Source organism: Larus michahellis, unplaced genomic scaffold, assembly GCF_964199755.1.
Source record: "Larus michahellis unplaced genomic scaffold, bLarMic1.1 SCAFFOLD_26, whole genome shotgun sequence".
NCBI lineage: Eukaryota > Metazoa > Chordata > Aves > Charadriiformes > Laridae > Larus > Larus michahellis.
Window position 1 is genome coordinate 3,346,429 of NW_027436225.1, and position 7,537 is coordinate 3,353,965.

The window sequence follows — 7,537 nt, forward strand, 5'->3', positions numbered from 1 at the left end:
GGCCGCCGGAAAGCCCGCAGCCCCACGGGCTGTGGGGCCACGCGAGCGGCTGCCAAAGAGCTTTCCAACGAGGCACGGCTTTCCCTCCTGGCTCTTCGGGCATGGGAGTTGTAGCCAGAGCCGCGGCCCTACCGGAAAATGCTTCGGGGCTGGCGCGGCGGCGCCAGGTGGGCACCGGTGGCGCCGAGGCTGACGGCCGCCGGAAAGCCCGCAGCCCCACGGGCTGTGGGGCCACGCGAGCGGCTGCCAAAGAGCTTTCCAACGAGGCACGGCTTTCCCTCCTTGCTCTTCGGGCGTGGGAGCTGTGGCCAGAGCCGCGGCCCTACCGGAAAATGCTTCGCAGGCTGGCGCGGCGGCGCCACATAGGCGCCGGTTGGGCCGAGTCTGACGGCCGCTCGGAAAGCCCGCAGCCCCACGGGCTGTGGGGCCACGCGAGCGGCTGCCAAAGAGCTTTCCAACGAGGCACGGCTTTCCCTCCTGGCTCTTCGGGCGTGGGAGCTGTGGCCAGAGCCGCGGCCCTACCGGAAAATGCTTCGCAGGCTGGCACGGCGGCGCCAGGTGGGCGCCAGTGTCGCCAAGGCTGACGGACGCCGGAAAGCCCGCAGCCCCACGGGCTGTGGGGCCACGCGAGCGGCTGCCAAAGAGCTTTCCAACGAGGCACGGCTTTCCCTCCTGGCTCTTCGGGCGTGGGAGCTGTGGCCAGAGCCGCGGCCCTACCGGAAAATGCTTCGCAGGCTGGCGTGGTGGCGCCACGTGGGCGCTAGTGTCGCCGTGGGTGATGGCCGCCGGAAAACCCGCAGCCCCACGGGCTGTGGGGCCACGCGAGCGGCTGCCAAAGAGCTTTCCAACGAGGCACGGCTTTCCCTCCTGGCTCTTCGGGCGTGGGAGCTGTCGCCAGAGCCGCGGCCCTACCGGAAAATGCTTCGGGGGCTGGCGCGGCGGCGCCAGGTGGGCACCGGTGGCGCCGAGGGTGACGGCCGCCGGAAAGCCCGCAGCCCCACGGGCTGTGGGGCCACGCGAGCGGCTGCCAAAGAGCTTTCCAACGAGGCATGGCTTTCCCTCCTGGCTCTTCGGGCATGGGAGTTGTAGCCAGAGCCGCGGCCCTACCGGAAAATGCTTCGGGGGCTGGCGCGGCGGCGCCAGGTGGGCACCGGTGGCGCCGAGGCTGACGGCCGCCGCAAAGCCCGCAGCCCCACGGGCTGTGGGGCCACGCGAGCGGCTGCCAAAGAGCTTTCCAACGAGGCACGTCTTTCCCTCCTTGCTCTTCGGGCGTGGGAGCTGTTGCCAGAACCGCGGCCCTACCGGAAAATGCTTCGGGGGCTGGCGCGGCGGCGCCAGGTAGGCGCCGGTGGCGCCGAGGCTGACGGCCGCCGCAAAGCCCGCAGCCCCACGGGCTGTGGGGCCACGCGAGCGGCTGCCAAAGAGCTTTCCAACGAGGCATGGCTTTCCCTCCTGGCTCTTCGGGCGTGGGAGCTGTGGCCAGAGCCGCGGCCCTACCGGAAAATGCTTCGCAGGCTGGCACGGCGGCCTGACGTGGGCGCCGGTGGCGCCGAGGCTGACGGCCGCCGCAAAGCCCGCAGCCCCACGGGCTGTGGGGCCACGCGAGCGGCTGCCAAAGAGCTTTCCAATGAGGCATGGCTTTCCCTCCTGGCTCTTCAGGCGTGTGAGCTGTCGCCAGAGCCGCGGCCCTACCGGAAAATGCTTCGGGGGCTGGCGCGGCGGCGCCAGGTGGGCGCCGGTGGCGCCGAGTCTGACGGCCGCCGCAAAGCCCGCAGCCCCACGGGCTGTGGGGCCACGCGAGCGGCTGCCAAAGAGCTTTCCAACGAGGCACGGCTTTCCCTCCTGGCTCTTCAGGCGTGGGAGCTGTGGCCAGAGCCGCGGCCCTACCGGAAAATGCTTCGGGGGCTGGCGCGGCGGCGCCACGTGGGCGCCGGTGGCGCCGAGGCTGACGGCCGCCGGAAATCCCGCAGCCCCACGGGCTGTGGGGCCACGCGAGCGGCTGCCAAAGAGCTTTCCAACGAGGCACGGCTTTCCCTCCTGGCTCTTCGGGCGTGGGAGCTGTGGCCAGAGCCGCGGCCCTACCGGAAAATGCTTCGCAGGCTGGCGCAGCAGCGCCACGTGGGCGCCGGTGGCGCCGAGGCTGACGGCCGCCGCAAAGCCCGCAGCCCCACGGTCTGTGGGGCCACGCGAGCGGCTGCCAAAGAGCTTTCCAATGAGGCACGGCTTTCCCTCCTGGCTCTTCGGGCGTGGGAGCTGTGGCCAGAGCCGCGGCCCTACCGGAAAATGCTTCGCAGGCTGGCACGGCGGCCTGACGTGGGCGCCGGTGGCGCCGAGGCTGACGGCCGCCGCAAAGCCCGCAGCCCCACGGGCTGTGGGGCCACGCGAGCGGCTGCCAAAGAGCTTTCCAATGAGGCACGGCTTTCCCTCCTGGCTCTTCAGGCGTGTGAGCTGTCGCCAGAGCCGCGGCCCTACCGGAAAATGCTTCGGGGGCTGGCGCGGCGGCGCCAGGTGGGCGCCGGTGGCGCCGAGGCTGACGGCCGCCGGAAAGCCCGCAGCCCCACGGGCTGTGGGGCCACGCGAGCGGCTGCCAAAGAGCTTTCCAATGAGGCACGGCTTTCCCTCCTGGCTCTTCAGGCGTGGGAGCTGTGGCCAGAGCCGCGGCCCTACCGGAAAATGCTTCGGGGGCTGGCGCGGCGGCGCCACGTGGGCGCCGGTGTCGCCGAGGCTGACGGCCGCCGCAAAGCCCGCAGCCCCACGGGCTGTGGGGCCACGCGAGCGGCTGCCAAAGAGCTTTCCAACGAGGCACGGCTTTCCCTCCTGGCTCTTCGGGCGTGGGAGCTGTGGCCAGAGCCGCGGCCCTACCGGAAAATGCTTCGCAGGCTGGCACGGCGGCGCCAGGTGGGCGCCAGTGTCACCAAGGCTGACGGCCGCCGGAAAGCCCGCAGCCCCACGGGCTGTGGGGCCACGCGAGCGGCTGCCAAAGAGCTTTCCAACGAGGCACGGCTTTCCCTCCTGGCTCTTCGGGCGTGGGAGCTGTGGCCAGAGCCGCGGCCCTACCGGAAAATGCTTCGCAGGCTGGCGTGGTGGCGCCACGTGGGCGCCAGTGTCGCCGTGGGTGATGGCCGCCGGAAAACCCGCAGCCCCACGGGCTGTGGGGCCACGCGAGCGGCTGCCAAAGAGCTTTCCAACGAGGCACGGCTTTCCCTCCTGGCTCTTCGGGCGTGGGAGCTCTCGCCAGAGCCGCGGCCCTACCGGAAAATGCTTCAGGGGCTGGCGCGGCGGCGCCAGGTGGGCACCGGTGGCGCCGAGGGTGACGGCCGCCGGAAAGCCCGCAGCCCCACGGGCTGTGGGGCCACGCGAGCGGCTGCCAAAGAGCTTTCCAACGAGGCACGGCTTTCCCTCCTTGCTCTTCGGGCGTGGGAGCTGTTGCCAGAACAGCGGCCCTACCGGAAAATGCTTCGGGGGCTGGCGCGGCAGCGCCACGTAGGCGCCGGTGGCGCCAAGGCTGACGGCCGCCGGAAAGCCCGCAGCCCCACGGGCTGTGGGGCCACGCGAGCGGCTGCGAAAGAGCTTTCCAACGAGGCACGGCTTTCCCTCCTGGCTCTTCGGGCATGGGAGTTGTAGCCAGAGCCGCGGCCCTACCGGAAAATGCTTCGGGGGCTGGCGCGGCGGCGCCAGGTGGGCACCGGTGGCGCCGAGGCTGACGGCCGCCGGAAAGCCCGCAGCCCCACGGGCTGTGGGGCCACGCGAGCGGCTGCCAAAGAGCTTTCCAACGAGGCACGGCTTTCCCTCCTGGCTCTTCGGGCGTGGGAGCTGTGGCCAGAGCCGCGGCCCTACCGGAAAATGCTTCGCAGGCTGGCGTGGCGGCGCCACGTGGGCGCCAGTGTCGCCGTGGCTGATGGCCGCCGGAAAGCCCGCAGCCCCACGGGCTGTGGGGCCACGCGAGCGGCTGCCAAAGAGCTTTCCAACGAGGCACGGCTTTCCCTCCTGGCTCTTCGGGCGTGGGAGCTGTGGCCAGAGCCACGGCCCTACCGGAAAATGCTTCGGGGGCTGGAGCGGCGGCGCCAGGTGGGCACCGGTGGCGCCGAGGGTGACGGCCGCCGCAAAGCCCGCAGCCCCACGGGCTGTGGGGCCACGCGAGCGGCTGCCAAAGAGCTTTCCAACGAGGCACGGCTTTCCCTCCTGGCTCTTCGGGCGTGGGAGCTGTGGCCATAGCCGCAGCCCTACCGGAAAATGCTTCGCAGGCTGGCGCAGCAGCGCCACGTGGGCGCCGGTGGCGCCGAGGCTGACGGCCGCCGGAAAGCCCGCAGCCCCACGGGCTGTGGGGCCACGCGAGCGGCTGCCAAAGAGCTTTCCAATGAGGCACGGCTTTCCCTCCTGGCTCTTCGGGCGTGGGAGCTGTGGCCAGAGCCGCGGCCCTACCGGAAAATGCTTCGCAGGCTGGCACGGCGGCCTGACGTGGGCGCCGGTGGCGCCGAGGCTGACGGCCGCCGCAAAGCCCGCAGCCCCACGGGCTGTGGGGCCACGCGAGCGGCTGCCAAAGAGCTTTCCAACGAGGCACGGCTTTCCCTCCTGGCTCTTCGGGCGTGGGAGCTGTGGCCAGAGCCGCGGCCCTACCGGAAAATGCTTCGGGGGCTGGCGCGGCGGCGCCAGGTGGGCGCCGGTGGCGCCGAGTCTGACGGCCGCCGCAAAGCCCGCAGCCCCACGGGCTGTGGGGCCACGCGAGCGGCTGCCAAAGAGCTTTCCAACGAGGCACGGCTTTCCCTCCTGGCTCTTCGGGCGTGGGAGCTGTGGCCAGAGCCGCGGCCCTACCGGAAAATGCTTCGGGGGCTGGCGCGGCAGCGCCACGTAGGCGCCGGTGGCGCCAAGGCTGACGGCCGCCGGAAAGCCCGCAGCCCCACGGTCTGTGGGGCCACGCGAGCGGCTGCCAAAGAGCTTTCCAACGAGGCACAGCTTTCCCTCCTGGCTCTTCGGGCGTGGGAGCTGTGGCCAGAGCCGCGGCCCTACCGGAAAATGCTTCGGAGGCTGGCACGGCGGCGCCAGGTGGGCGCCAGTGTCGCCAAGGCTGACGGCCACCGGAAAGCCCGCAGCCCCACGGGCTGTGGGGCCACGCGAGCGGCTGCCAAAGAGCTTTCCAACGAGGCACGGCTTTCCCTCCTGGCTCTTCGGGCGTGGGAGCTGTGGCCAGAGCCGCGGCCCTACCGGAAAATGCTTCGCAGGCTGGCGTGGCGGCGCCACGTGGGCGCCAGTGTCGCCGTGGCTGACAGCCGCCGGAAAGCCCGCAGCCCCACGGGCTGTGGGGCCAGGCGAGCGGCTGCCAAAGAGCTTTCCAATGAGGCACGGCTTTCCCTCCTGGCTCTTCAGGCGTGGGAGCTGTCGCCAGAGCCGCGGCCCTACCGGAAAATGCTTCGCAGGCTGGCGCGGCGGCGCCAGGTGGGCGCCGGTGGCGCCGAGTCTGACGGCCGCCGCAAAGCCCGCAGCCCCACGGGCTGTGGGGCCACACGAACGGCTGCCAAAGAGCTTTCCAACGAGGCACGGCTTTCCCTCCTGGCTCTTCAGGCGTGGGAGCTGTGGCCAGAGACGCGGCCCTACCGGAAAATGCTTCGGGGGCTGGCGCGGCGGCGCCACGTGGGCGCCGGTGGCGCCGAGGCTGACGGCCGCCGGAAATCCCGCAGCCCCACGGGCTGTGGGGCCACGCGAGCGGCTGCCAAAGAGCTTTCCAACGAGGCACGGCTTTCCCTCCTGGCTCTTCGGGCGTGGGAGCTGTGGCCAGAGCCGCGGCCCTACCGGAAAATGCTTCGGGGGCTGGCGCGGCAGCGCCACGTAGGCGCCGGTGGCGCCAAGGCTGACGGCCGCCGCAAAGCCCGCAGCCCCACGATCTGTGGTGCCACGCGAGCGGCTGCCAAAGAGCTTTCCAACGAGGCACGGCTTTCCCTCCTGGCTCTTCGGGCGTGGGAGCTGTGGCCAGAGCCGCGGCCCTACCAGAAAATGCTTCGCAGGCTGGCACGGCGGCGCCAGGTGGGCGCCAGTGTCGCCAAGGCTGACGGCCGCCGGAAAGCCCGCAGCCCCACGGGCTGTGGGGCCACGCGAGCGGCTGCCAAAGAGCTTTCCAACGAGGCACGGCTTTCCCTCCTGGCTCTTCGGGCGTGGGAGCTGTGGCCAGAGCCGCGGCCCTACCGGAAAATGCTTTGCAGGCTGCCGCGGCCGCGACACGTAGGCGCCGGTGGCGCCGAGGCTGACAGCCGCCGGAAAGCCCGCAGCCCCACGGGCTGTGGGGCCACGCGAGCGGCTGCCAAAGAGCTTTCCAACGAGGCACGGCTTTCCCTCCTGGCTCTTCGGGCGTGGGAGCTGTGGCCAGAGCCGCGGCCCTACCGGAAAATGCTTCGGGGGCTGGCGCGGCGGCGCCAGGTGGGCACCGGTGGCGCCGAGGCTGACGGCCGCCGGAAAGCCCGCAGCCCCACGGGCTGTGGGGCCACGCGAGCGGCTGCCAAAGAGCTTTCCAACGAGGCACGGCTTTCCCTCCTGGCTCTTCGGGCATGGGAGCTGTGGCCAGAGCCGCGGCCCTACCGGAAAATGCTTCGCAGGCTGGCACGGCGGCGCCAGGTGGGCGCCGGTGTCGCCGAGGCTGACGGCCGCCGGAAAGCCCGCAGCCCCACGGGCTGTGGGGCCACGCGAGCGGCTGCCAAAGAGCTTTCCAACGAGGCACGGCTTTCCCTCCTGGCTCTTCGGGCGTGGGAGCTGTGGCCAGAGCCGCGGCCCTACCGGAAAATGCTGTGGGGGCTGGTGCGGCGGCGCCAGGTGGGCACCATTGGCGCCGAGGCTGACGGCCGCCGCAAAGCCCGCAGCCCCACGGGCTGTGGGGCCACGCGAGCGGCTGCCAAAGATCTTTCCAACGAGGCACGGCTTTCCCTCCTGGCTCTTCGGGTGTGGGAGCTGTGGCCAGAGCCACGGCCCTACCGGAAAATGCTTCGGGGGCTGGCGCGGCGGCGCCAGGTGGGCACCGGTGGCGCCGAGGCTGACGGCCGCCGCAAAGCCCGCAGCCCCACGGGCTGTGGGGCCACGCGAGCGGCTGCCAAAGAGCTTTCCAACGAGGCACGGCTTTCCTTCCTGGCTCTTCGGGCGTGGGAGCTGTGGCCAGAGCCGCGGCCCTACCCGAAAATGCTTCGCAGGCTGGCGCGGCGGCGCCACGTAGGCGCCGGTTGGGCCGAGTCTGACGGCCGCTCGGAAAGCCCGCAGCCCCACGGGCTGTGGGGCCACGCGAGCGGCTGCCAAAGAGCTTTCCAACGAGGCACGGCTTTCCCTCCTGGCTCTTCGGGCGTGGGAGCTGTGGCCAGAGCCGCGGCCCTACCGGAAAATGCTTCATTGGCTGGCACGGCGGCGCCAGGTGGGCGCCAGTGTCGCCAAGGCTGACGGCCGCCGGAAAGCCCGCAGCCCCACGGGCTGTGGGGCCACGCGAGCGGCTGCCAAAGAGCTTTCCAACGAGGCACGGCTTTCCCTCCTGGCTCTTCGGGCGTGGGAGCTGTGGCCAGAGCCCCAG